At 43.2% G+C, this 14,126-nt stretch overlaps 1 pseudogene; it reads left to right on the top strand.

Annotated features, from left to right (window-relative positions):
- The first annotated feature begins 9,612 nt into the window (after positions 1-9,612).
- LOC126458904 (5S ribosomal RNA) lies at positions 9,613-9,730 on the top strand (annotated as a pseudogene).
- The last annotated feature ends 4,396 nt before the right edge of the window (positions 9,731-14,126 follow it).

The following is a 14,126-nucleotide window of genomic DNA, read 5'->3' as shown; positions in this document are numbered from 1 at the left end:
CGCTCAAACTCCGTCAACTGCACATACGGTTCACGTCCACGCTGTCGCGGCATGCTACCAGTGTTAAAGACTGCGATGGAGCTCCGTATGCCACGGCAAACTGGCTGACACTGACGGCGGCGGTGCACAAATGCTGCGCAGCTAGCGCCATTCGACGGCCAACACCGCGGTTCCTGGTGTGTCCGCTGTGCCGTGCGTGTGATCATTGCTTGTACAGCCCTCTCGCAGTGTCCGGAGCAAGTATGGTGTGTCTGACACACCGGTGTCAATGTGTTCTTTTTTCCATTTCCAGGATGTATGTATCTAATTCAGTAGAAAGTTAAGGGGTCTTTATTATTGGGAAGTTCGAGTTAAGAGACAACATTCTCAGAACCCAGAAACATGTTGTAAGGATTATGTTTAATGTTAGACGCAGAGTTCAGTTGAACTACACCACTGCAGTGGGTCAAATGCATTCGCTTTCGCGTCCGCTCTTAGTGGTATTCTGACGTACGGACTCTTAAATCCACCATTACATTCAAGTCTATAGATACGGTGGTATATGTAGTAATGAAGTAAATATATTGTTAGAGAAATTATTATTGCAGGTCGCATACCAAAAAACTGCTGCCAGAAAAAAATAAGTCAGTTAAATATCAGAACTGCCTTCAGTGTCTCGTGAGTTTTATTAATCAAAATCTGTGGACTTCGTTTCCAAATCTCTATCCCGGACGACATTCCAAACCCCGAGAAGAGACAGAGGTTACATGCCCACAGAAATTATTTCGTGAGGCCGGATTAAGCGAAGTTTACTACGAAAAGTGAGAAAGAATGATGTACAGAGCCGGGATACTCGTATAGGCATGCATATTCAAATACAGAGATATGTAAACAGGAAGAATACGGCGCTGCGATCGGAAATGCCTATCTAGGACAAAAAGTGTCTGGCGCACTTGTTAGATTTGTGACTGGTGCTACAGTGGCAGGCTATCAAGATTTAAGTGAGTTTGAACGTGGTGTAATAGTCGGCTCACGAGCGACGGGACACAGCATCTCCGAGGTAGCCATAAAGGGGGGATTTTACCGTACGACACTTTCACAGGTGTACCGTGAATATCAGGTATCCGGTAAAACAGCAAATCACCGACCTCGCTGCTGCCGAAAAAAGATCCTGTAAGAACGGAACCGACGGCGACTGAAGAGAATCGTTCAACGTGACAGAGGTGCAACCCTTCCGCAAATTGCTGCAGATATCAATGCTGGGCCATCAGTGTCACCGTGCTAATCATTCAACGAAACATCATCGAGCCGAAGGCCAACTCGTGTTTTAACACGGAAAATGCACAATGCATGGCACCTGCTACTGATACATAACTTTTTTCTGACTTGTATGTCAATACTTGTAATTTAAGTGCTTTCTTTTAATAAGTAAGGACATTGATTCAGTGTATGTGTACATTTAGGTAGAAGTCTGTTGACGTTTCATTGTATTTATCTGTGTTTTACTGTGAAACTTATAAGCTCTGGGAAAAGCCAAAGGAATTGTTATTTGCATCGACTAGCAACGATAATAGCAGTGCTTGTGCGTTGTAAAATCTTTGGATAGGGGGTTGTTGCGCAGAGCGTGCGAAGAGAGAGAGACACGTTCCAGCGCTTGTAGTGTGCGGAAGTGTGGTGTTATCACTCTCGCAGTAGAGTGCACCATTTTTGGCGGCATCATGTATGCTCGCCGGCCAGATGTCTAGAGCAAGAGTACGGACAGTGGACGGGCGGAAGAGGCTGTATTAACTGCGATTGCCCGTTCCTATAATTAGCCGTGGCCCCACAATATGCTACCGTCTTCAACAACAGCAGCAGTTCCAGCAACACAGTTTCGTCGTCGGCTCCTAGTTTCGTCGTATGCACAGCACTGAAGTAAGACTGTTCATTGGTAGAAAGTATTAACGGCTAACCCAGCAGCTCAACTGAATGTGATCTGAGTGATAAGATTTATTTAAATAACAATCAGCTAAACTCAGGGCGATTGTGTTCTCATTGCCCTCAGACATTGTTACCAAGCAGGATCCTTGTTCCTTTTTTTTTTCCTAATATGCTAACTGAGTGTCATTAGAAACAAACTGAATAGTTACAGCCAGTTTATTAATGAATAATTTCTCTTTTAAGAATTTTAGCCTCAGCCTACTTTCAAGTAACTGTTGTACAACAGAGGCTTCAGTATATGGCTAAAGTAAATCAATTTCATTTTTCAAGTTTGAGAATCAATCACTGAAAAAAAAATCCAAATCTAAAGAAATGCGCAAATTAAGAGTGCGAAAGTTTTATTTATTTTACATATAGCTTGGAGCATATGGCTGTTTGGTTTGGTACGTATTAAAGTATTTAATTCTATTCAAGTCAGTAAAAAAGGCTCAGCTGTTCAGACAATAACATGAAATCCAATTTGCAAAATAAGTAATGGCAAAGTAAAAAGTGCTTCTTTTTTTCCTAAATTTCTTTGATGACGTTATGCTGAGGTCACTGAAAGTCATTGTCCACGTAACGAAGTTCAGTACTAACATACAGTTTAACTGCATATTTTCAAATCATTACTCGATTGCCTTTTTCAAAATTTTATGCCAAACATAACGTAAGAGTCACTTCTCAGTTTTCTTTATCATTACATACTCATTTAAAATTAGTGTCAAAAAAGGAAGTGGCAACCTTTAGTTGCCACGTCAGTGTTTAATAATACATGATTTTCTTTCCCCCATCATCTTGTACAGGATTTTGGATGTAAATTGCCCTAGTGGGCTGGCGACCGTTAATTACTTCCTTTTCGTTCATTAGTATAACTTTTGGATTCATGATCACTGATACCCCTTTCTGTCCAGTGTTGTTCGTGAGTGAATGCACAAAATAACTTTCCTTTTCCAAATTATAGCCCTGTTCGGTTTAATTACTTTTAATTTTAGTAGACTTTTCCATCAGAAGGGTCGGTTGTACACTTTCCTCCTACTTATTGGCATCATTTCTTCGGGAAAGATAGCCTTATACAATTAGTAAAAATCCATTAGGCATACACGCGATCCACGGTCATATTTTATATCGCAAGCAGGATAGGCCGATTGCTAAGAGGGAGGTTACAGTGTACACTTGATGACTGCACGACATAAAGCTTTACGCTCCACCTAGGCCCGTTAACACCGACATTGGACTTCTGATGACTGGAAACATGTTGCCTGGTCGGTCGAGTCTCGTTTCAAATTGTATCGAGCGGATGGACGTGTACGGGTATGGAGACAACCTGGGGACTGTCCGAGCTGGTGGAGGCTCTGTAATGGTGTGGTGCGTGTGCAGTTGGAGTGATATGGGACCCCTGATACGCGTAGATAGACTCCGAGAGGTGACACGTAAGCATCCTGTCTGATCACCTGCATCCATTCATATCAACTGTGCATTCAGACGGACTTCGGAAATTCCAGCAGGACATTGTGACACCGTGACACCCCACACGTCTAGAATTGCTTCAGAGTAGCTCCAGGAACTCTCTTCTGAGTTTAAACACTTCCGCTGGCCACCAAACTCCCCAAACACGAACGTTATTGAAAATGTCTGAGATGCCTTGCAACGTGCTGTTCAGAGGAGATCTCCGACCCGTCGTACTCTTACGGATTTATGGACAGCCCTGCAGGGTTCATGGTGTCAATTCCCACCAGCACTACTGCGCGATGTTTTGCTGGACCTGACTCTGTTACCCTAACGGGTCTTCGTAAGAAAAACCGAACTGACACAACTGTTTCACAGTACATATATTCACTAATACTATTTATCGACACGAATATTTCTCTTCTTCATACAGAGTTGCAAAGAGTAAATGAAACACTAGGAAAATCAGAAACATCGCATATAAAGGCATCAGTGATTAACATCAATAAAATAATCAACACTAACCCTGTAATACTGTGAAAATGAAATGATCGTATCGCATTGTTGGCCGGGAGGCCCCATGCGGGGGAGTTCGGCCGCCGTATTGCAAGTCCTTTTTAGTTGACGCCACGTTGGCGACTTGCTAGTCAATGACGATGAAATGATGATGGACACACAACACCCAGTCATCTCGAGGCACAGAAAATCCATGACCCCGCCGGGAATACCAGTATGCATGCGACAGAATGCGTACGTAAAACGTTCCAAAAGCCACACATAAATACGGGATTTTCCGGTGCTCATACCTCGGGTTCTATTGGTGATAAGAAGATACGATCAAGTGTTTTTAATACCCTTGGGGGCAGGGATCCACAGGAAGGATCGTCTTACTGGGCCGGCCGATGTGTCCGAGCGGTTCTAGGCGTTTCAGTCCGGAACCGCGCTGCTTCTACGGTCGCAGGTTCGAATCCTGCCTCGGGCATGGATGTGTGTGACGTCCTTACGTTAGTTAGGTTTAAGTAGTTCTGAGTCTAGAGAACTCATGACTTCAGATGTTAAGTCCCATAGTGCTTAAAGCCATTTGAGCGATTTTGATCGTCTTATTGTCACTATCTTACAGCGCAGGGTGAAAGTATTAATATCGCACACCTCCTTTTGCTTGGGATAATGGAGCAAATCTTTTGGTTCTTCTTGCATTTGATGTGGTCTACGGAGGGCTTGATGGGACTTATGGAGGCACCATTATTTCATGGGCTGTTCCTCGTAAAACCACAAAGAAAGTTTTTTTTATTACTATATTTTCTCCCGTCACCAGCGGACCAAAATCCAGCCGAGGATTCAAGTTGGCTATGCACAGCAAATGCCTGAGATTTTTACAATATTATTCTTAAGATCCAGATCTCGAACAGCCTTGAAAATTTGCTTGATATATTTATCCCTCTCCGAGATCCAGAGGTTCTAAGTTAGCCTAAATGTGCACGTAAAATACGTAAAAACCGGTGCAAGGCGAAGACGTAGTATATAAAGTGACGTAGCACGGAGAAACATGATTTAAACTGTCTCCGTTATCATCAGAAGGTTCTGGGAACTCCACGTTGAAGTACTGAAGCACATGCAAAATTTTTGTCCACGTGAAATCCGCTCTGAGGCGTAAATTAGTTTTGCGTTATTTTAATTTAACATGAGTAAACTTTGAAAAGTTTACTGACCCATCGAGTTCTTTTCATATGAGTGACATTACCTGCTGTGGCAGGGAAGAGAAGGCAACCAGCAGAAAACCGCTCCAATCGGAGCACAAGAAAAGGCGAATAGGCTCCTCTTTAATAAAAGACTCTGACTGAAAAGTGGCGTGCCAGCTGCCTTAGTCTACTTTCAACACTTTCAAAGATTTTGGCAAAAATGTTGGCACATGATCATATTCGCAACTTTTTATGCTGAGAGACAAGGAGACAATGGCAGCGGGAAAGAGACGGAGAAGTAATAAATACTGAAGACAGTAGACGGTGGCTGTGTAACAGAAAGAGCGAAGGAGACAACGGCAGTGTCAGAGAAAGAGAAAGACGCAGCGGCAGTGTAACATAGTAGACAATGAAAGAATATTGCTGGGTAAACAGTGAAGGAGACGGTGCCAGTAGGAGGGGAATACAGACAAGGAGAAAGTGGAAGTGGGTGAGAGCCAGTGATAATGAGCGGCACAGCCTATGACAATGACAACGAGGAAGAGAGAGCGACAGTGAGAAGAGAGAGAAGCAGTGGGAAACAATGAATGAAGCAGAAGTAGTGAGAGAGAACAAGAGGGAGACAGTGATAGTGAGGGGAGACAGTAGTAGTAGTAGGACAGAACGAAGTCAACTGTGACTGAGAGACAGGAGACAGTGACAGTTGGAGAACCACAAAGATACAATGAGAAGAGAAAGAATAATACGTATAATTATAAAGAGATAGCTATTGAGGCCTCACTTAGGCCATACGTTACTAAGCGCCTTGTTAGAGGTGGCTTCCGATCAGCTGAAGGCTATACTACTTCACTACTTTACGTCCCGAGCAAGAGTGGACGAGAGCTCGCTAGAAACCTGATACAAGCCGCGGAGCGACGCTGGTCGCGGCTCGCGGGTCTAACGATACTAACACGGACCGCAGTCGATAACTGCAACCCGTAGCAAGGGTGGTATCGAACGTTGACACCACAAGCTGCTTGTTAAACAGAGCGCGAATATGTTCGCGTGCCAATATTTTTGCGACAAATTTTAAGTGTGCTGAGGAATGTAGAATGAAGCAGCTAGTACTCACTTTTCAGTCAGTCTTTTAATACATATTCGCCTTTTTTGTGCCGATATTTGATAACGGTAAATCACTTCATTTATTGCACTTAGATATAATTATATATCTTCGACTTCTTCCCTCACCACAGAAAAAAATTTACGCGAGATTCATAGAACACGATTCATGTAACGTAAAATGAATGTAACAAAAGTTGGCGTTTCTTTAAGCAGCCAATTATGGTTTTTCAGCCAGCCGTCTGATTACGACTGTTTCTAGGGCACTATTGTATTCTGCTGGCTTGTCGTGTTTATCAACATTTCCTCGACGGTCTGGTAGTGCATCGCCTCGAAGAACTTGTTGAATGACGGTTGGATAACAACAAACGAGTCTTCTAATATTTTTTCAATCGCAAGTTTCTACTTTGTGATTCTAATTCCTATTTACAATGTTAGACAGTAGAAGCGACTAGAATCACATTGGTATGGCTATGAATTTTCAGATGAAAATGATTCATTTTTTGTCAACGTGGATGTACGTTGTCATAGTAATAAGACACCTGTGAAATCCACCGCACCCAGAATAAGCTCAATGAATCATGACAATCAGTCATACATTCTGTACGATCCTAGCAAACGAATGAAGTTTTTTTAACACAAAACTTACCTAGTAGCAAACGCACAATCCAAGTAAGCGCAACGATGTAGATGTGACAATGTCTGTGACTATCAAACATCAATAAATATCTCATATGTAGGCCTATAACCCTTTCCTGTCAGAATTCTCCTACATAGAAGAAAGTTTAGATTTCAACATACCGTGATCTATGGTGGATTACAGTTTAATTTGAGTTAGTATGAGGGGGAATCGGAGGTCATCTGACTAGTGGAAGCATGCCAACCTTGCCGCTCATATAATCCGACCAGAAGAATTTTCGAGACAGTCTGGTTGACCGAACCGGAATTTGCAACCACTTCCAGCGGAACCTCGCTCCGTGGCTCGATTAAGGTATTAAACCTGCGTTTCCGTCTGCATCTATACTCTGCAAATCATTTTATATTACGGTGTGTGGTGGTGCGCACTTCATGTATCTTCATAATTTCCTCCCCTTCCTGTTCTATTCGAGAACACTGAGTGAGACGAACGGCTGTCGGCTGTCCATATGAGTTCTAATTTCATGTGATGTTGGTTAAACGAGTTGCATGTGGCACTTACATGTTGCCCGCGTCGTCTTGAAACGTACGCTCTCGCAATTTCAAAGGTAAAATCTTTCCGTAATGCACACTGGTTCTCTTGTAGCGTCCGATACAGGCAACTACAAACATCTTCATAGTTCACTAGCGCATACTAAGCTTATCCTTGGCAAAATGTGTCGCTCTTCTTTGAGTGTTTCTCATTGTCTCATTAATACAACCTGGCGGGGGTCCCTTGTTAGCGAACAATACTCAAGAGTCATTTGAAGGAGTGACTTTTCTTTATTTTTTAATTTTTTAAAAATCTGTTCCTTGAATGATGAATTACATTTCTTTATAAATCTTCCTATTATCTGCCTGGTAAATGCTTTAGAAGCAACCAGTTGTTACGTGGTCGTTCTATCTTAGGTCGCTCCGGATGGATGACCCTAGATATTTTACATTTGTTACTACTTCCAATGATTACTCGCCGATAATGTCATTGAACAACAATGCGTCTGTCCGCCTATTCATATACAACATGCTGCATTTATTTACGATGTGAGTCGGCTGCCATATCCTATACTAAACGTCAGTCCTCTTTAGGTGTCCCTTCATTTCTCTTCTGTTTTCTGACGTAACTTATCTGCATAGAGTACAATGTCTGCAGACAGCCTCATGACGTTTCCGACATTATTCACTAGATAGCTCATATATATTGCGAACAATGAAGATCTGGTCAAATCCCCTTGTGGGACTCTCGGACCTACTTTTACGTCTCTCGATCTGATCCATTTAAGAACAAAATGTTGAGTTCTAGCTGCTACGAAGTCTTCAATCCAGCCACAAAACTTCTTCGATATGCCGTAACCTCGAATTCACTAAAAGATGGTGTGGAATTGTTTGGAATGCCTTCCATAAGTCAAGGATCATAGCATTAATTTTCCCAAGGAACACACTCTTATAAACACTTCTGTTACAGGTGAAATAAAAGGGGCAAGGCCAAAATGCTCATACATTCATTGCTTAAAATTTTGGTTCTTCGATTCCTGGCCGGGTTGGAGATTTTTTCCGCTCGGGGACTGGGTGTTTTGCCGCCCTCACCATCATTTCACCCTTATCACCGGCTTGCAAGTCGCCCAATGTGGCGTCGACTGAAATAAGACTTTCACTTGGCGGCCGAACTTCCCTGGATGGGGCCTCCCGGCCAACTACGCCATACGCTCATTTCCATTTTTCGTTGCTTTAACATTTTATTATGTAGGTGCATAAGTTCGTAGCGTTTTCGAGAGACTGTACTCGTCAATAATATATTCTCCTTCATTATTTACAAGTCTGCCAACGCTGGGTTAAGTTTTCGATTCCACGACTGCAAATGTCTTGTGGTTTTGAGGCAAATAACGCGCTGAGCCATGTTCGGAGCACATTTTCATTCTGAAAGGAAGTTCCTTGAAGGTTGTTAGATAGCGGAAAAGGTGAAAGATCAGCTCAATAAGGTGGGTGCGGAATGACTTCCCAATTTAACTTCTGTATAATGTTTTTTGTCACTGTAGCAGAATGCGGGTGGGCGTTATCGTGAAGTAGCATCAATTCACGCAGTTTTCCTGGTCGTTGTTCTTGGATTGCGTCTGCAAGACGTCTCACTTGTTGACAATAGATGTCAGCACTGATGGTTAATACCTCGGGGAAGAAATTCTTATTACACCACACCGTAGCTGTTCCACCAGATGCATAACTTTATCTTTTGTGGACGTGCGTAGGTTTTTGTACGAGGAATTACCGCTTTGTTTGCGCTCAAGCATACTTTTCCGTACGTTACTATAAAGACACTATTAATCGAAACCAGTGACGATGAAGGATGGGGATGGTCGGTTTTGTTCACGAGCCAGATGATGACGAGCAAGAAAAGGTGCAGTTATGGCCACCCACTGATTTTTGTGGTTTTTGGCTTAGAGTATGCGGAACCCTTACATCCGGTTTATAAACATTTCCCATTGCATGCAGATGGTACACGATCACCGAATTTTTACAGTTCATCACATTTGCCAGCTCTCGAGTACACTGGCAGATTAATGCATTTAAGCGACCTTCATCATACTCGGAAAGTCTTCCTGAACGTGGATGGTCACTAATGTCAAAACTATCCTCCTTAAAACGAGAAAATAATTTTCTTGCTGCGCGCCGTCCAATGGCATTACCCCCATATAAGGTGCAAATGTTTCTGGCTGCCTCCACTGCTCCCACAACTCTGCTGAACTCAAAGAGAAGAATAAGTCGGAAATGTTCCGATTTCTGCGGCAACGGCCTTGCCGCAGTGGATACGCCGGTTCCCGTGAGATCACCGAAGTTAAGCTCTGTCGGGCGTGGTCGGCACTTGGAAGGGTGACCATCCAGGCCACCATGCGCTGTTGCCATTTTTCGGGGTGCACTCAGCCTCGTGATGCCAATTGAGGAGCTACTCGACCGAATAGTTGCGGCTTCGGTCAAAAATACCATCATAACGACCGGGAGAGCGGTCTGCTGACCCAACGCCCCTCCTATCCGCATCCACCTCTGAGGATGACACGGCGGTCGGATGTTCCCAGTAGGCCACTCGTGGCCTGAAGACGGAGTGCTTGTTCCGATTTCTCCGTTTGACTCTGCATTTTGTATTGTTGTTGTTGTTGTTGTTGTTGTGGTCCTCAGTCCTGAGACTGGTTTGATGCAGCTCTCCATGCTACTCTATCCTGTGCAAGCTTCTTCATCTCCCAGTACTTACTGCAACCTACATCCTTCTGAATCTGCTTAGTGTATTCATCTCTTGGTCTCCCTCTACGATTTTTACCCTCCACGCTGCCCTCCAATGCTAAATTTGTGATCCCTTGATGCCTCAGAACATGTCCTACCAACCGGTCCCTTCTTCTTGTCAAGTTGTGCCACAAACTCCTCTTCTCCCCAATTCTATTCAATACCTCCTCATTAGTTATGTGATCTACCCATCTAATCTTCAGCATTCTTCTATAGCACCACATTTCAAAAGCTTCTATTCTCTTCTTGTCCAAACTATTTATCGTCCATGTTTCACTTCCATACATGGCTACACTCCATACAAATAGTTTCAGAAATGACTTCCTGACACTTAAATCTATACTCGATGTTAACAAATTTCTCTTCTTCAGAAACGCTTTCCTTGCCATTGCAAGTCTACATATTATATCCTCTCTACTTCGACCATCATCAGTTATTTTGCTCCCCAAATAGCAAAACTACTTTACTACTTTAAGCGTCTCATTTCCTAATCTAATTCCCTCAGCATCACCTGACTTAATTCTACTACATTCCATTATCCTCGTTTTGTTTTTGTTGATGTCCATCTTATATCCTCCTTTCAAGACGCTGTCCATTCCGTTCAACTGCTCTTCCACTGTAGCGTCCACTATCTCCAACTGACAAAATGACAACGTGTAAACTCAAATAGCAACAGTGAACTACAAATAAAAAATGACAATCGACAAATAAATCTACCAACATGGAAAACAAAAACGCTGCGAACTCTTACGCCACTCTAACACGATATTGCAGCCGCAACCAAGAGTCGCAAATAACTTAATAGCTCCAAATACAGCTTCAAGCGGTAGAGAGGTCAACGCTATCGTTTCTCATCGGGAGAAAAGCAGCTTATTACTGCGGGAACGTTTCTTACGCACGGAACTGTGCTACAAGTTAGTTTCCTCCGCGGGGTCAGTGGCCAGAGGTGGCTCGGTGAGAGGAGATAGCGACCGCGCAGGAATGCCTGATGATGTCTTTATAACGTTAACGCCCTCACGGGCCACAATGGCGAGGTGAAACCTGGCCACCGGGTGTGAATAGATGGTATCGAGGTCGAGAAGAGAACAGGAGAAGAACGCGGCGCGGTGCGAAGCCCGGACGCGGAACATGGGAAGTTCTGCGACGCCGCGGCCGCCGCCTACATGCCAAAAGGAGCGGAACGTGCTACCGAACGGAATGACGGGCAAGCTCCAAGCCCCTACCACGCCGTAGCGGAGAAGCGAGGCAACTGTCCCCCAATTGAAGCAGCTGATAGCCGCCATTTGCAGGGATGAATCCTTAGTACTGGGGTTGTGATTTGAAGTATATGAGACGCAACAAGAGCAAATTGAAGCACAAATTAAACCCATGTTTGTTCAAAAAAGTACCGAGTATTCGAGTCTATGTTAAAAGTATACTTAAATGAATGAAGTTTCCTAATTTCCGAAATACGGCTGCATAGAGACGCGAAATTTAAGAATATAAGGCTCTCTCCTGACAAGGTGGAGCGAGTTTACACCGAGCTATTTGCATTAGATAATTACATGAAACTTTTAAAGTAGCAGACAGTACGATTATTATTTAATTCACGTAATTTTCCGGTCAAGTCCTGTTTGCTTTTTGCCGATTACTGTGTACATTTTGCACGCTTACTTTTGTTTAGCACAGTATTGTCTACACTCGAATTTTGGTATGATTAATTGTAATAACCCATATCACCTTAAATACCGTAGGAATTTCATTCGCACATTAGTTTTTTACACCGATAGCACCTCTGAAAGTGGTTGAGTTTGCAACATTTGATCAAATATTTGACCATTTACGAAGTATAATCACCACCTGACAACACATGTTAAGTATCTAAACGCAATTATTATATATTAATACTTAATATATATTTGATTGCCTTGGTAACCTGGAAAACGGACGTTCAAAATTATACACACTGACAGTATTTCCACACTATTTAACCTAGGCCTATATTGCACGATTTCCAGGACACCATACCTTTTTCAAATGAGTTGGAAATCCAAATACTCTCGGCATAGCATCGTCTTTCACTTGACATCTATTTACATAATTTTCCATGTAACATTTCTCTTCAAAATGAAGAGAGCACAGCAAATAATTTGCTGTCGGTTGGAAGTTCTCTCTCCGAGTAGCAACTATCCATTTCCGATTTAGAAAATCATTTGTAAGGGGAATACTAAACAAAAACAAACACTCATGATGTACTATTTCTCCATGAAAATACTATATACAAGTAATGGAAAGTAACAAACAACCAGAAATAACTGACTTGTGAAGTGTAACATTGTTTCCGTCTTCGTCTTTGCTTCAACTATACTGATACAATTATAAGCAGCACACGAACGAACCATGTTTACGCACTGTTTCCCTGCAAATGGTGGCTTCTATCAAGTTTAATGTGAGAACGCGACACTAGCGCCAATGCGCGGTCTAGTTTTAATTTAGTAAGTCTATGGCAAGCTCCACCTCTCGCCTCGGAACTCGGGGAATCCCAGTATTCCTCATCACACAGTTTTACATAGACACATTGTGAATTGCAGGAATATACACTCTAAACAGAGATCAGTCGTCTCTAGCGTCAATATCGTGTAACACCATCTCTGTTATTGACCAACATAGCACCCGCTGCTTCGTTCGCGTTTACTGTATGGCCTGCACAGATTCTTTTTTAAACCGAATTATATGTTGTTCACAAACTACAACATGTTCTACACTCTGCGCGCTAATTAAGGCCGTAGGGGTATGATCTTTTCCGAATGTACTTCTGACTAAAAAGTGATTCTGGTTGCTAGAGTCGGAGCTTTTATCTCTTATTTCACCGGCTTAGGGGCTCAGTTTCCAAAAACAGTGAAACACATACTTTTTAATATGTAACCGATAGGTCAAATACCAGTTTTCATAGACGTAGCTTTAAAAATACTACGGAAGTTGTTTAGTAATGATTTATTTAAAAAATGTTTACTGACTGTTTCACCCCCAAAGGTGTTAAATTTCCAAAAATGGTGACCAATTTTTCGTAGTTCTAGCTTCAAGATTGCCATAACAGCGACACATTCTCTGACATATTCTCACAAAACCTTTCATCCACTTCGAAAAATCCCTTTTTACGACGCCTACAATATAAAATCAACACAGTCTGCAAATTTCAAGTTTCTGTTCTTAGCGGTTTGGACTGGGCTGTGATGAATTATCCAGTCAGGATGTTTCCTTTGATACATACACTGACGAGGCAAAACATTGTGGGACCATCCGCGTAACAGCTTCTTTGCCCGTCTCTGGAACGAAATACATCACTGATACGGCGTGTCACGGATTCGACAGTTTGTTGGTAGGTTTGTGGAGGTGTGTGGCATTAGATGTCAACGCACATACCGTGTAATTGGCGTTAATAACGTCCCGCTAATTTGCGTACGCGATGATAGCGCCTGATAGCGATGATAGCTCCATAGGATTTGCATCAGGCGAATCTGGTCGCCGAGACATTAAGTGGGTTCACTATAATGCTCTTCAAACCACTGTAGCACGGTTCTGGCTTCGAGACACAGACTGTTATACTGCTGAAAGATAACACCGCCATCGGGGAACACATCATGACTGAAGGGAACCAGGTGATTTGCAGCTGTCAGCGTGTCTTCTATTAGTACCACTGGACCCATGCTGCACAGGAGAGTGCCTTCCGTAGCATAATACTGCTCCCACCAGCCTGCGTCGGTGGTTCCCTTCACGTCTTGAGCCGCCGTTGACGTCGATGACTGCGTTTGTGGGGTCGACTATCGACTTAGTATAGCAAAAATATGAGTCGTCCGAAGATCCGACATGTTTACATTGATCCACGGTCGAATCCTGTCGGTCCCGTGCCCACTGCAATCGTAATTGACCCTGTCGTTGGGCCAACATGTGAGCCGGCCGCTGTGGCCGAGCCGTTCTAGACGCTTCAGTCCGGAACCGCACTGCTGCTACCGTCACACATTCGAATCCTGCCTCGGGCATGGA

This window comes from Schistocerca serialis, chromosome 2 (genome assembly GCF_023864345.2).
Source record: "Schistocerca serialis cubense isolate TAMUIC-IGC-003099 chromosome 2, iqSchSeri2.2, whole genome shotgun sequence".
Taxonomy (NCBI): domain Eukaryota; kingdom Metazoa; phylum Arthropoda; class Insecta; order Orthoptera; family Acrididae; genus Schistocerca; species Schistocerca serialis.
Note: the sequence above shows the minus strand (reverse complement) of the source record. Positions and strands in the feature narration are given on the sequence as shown.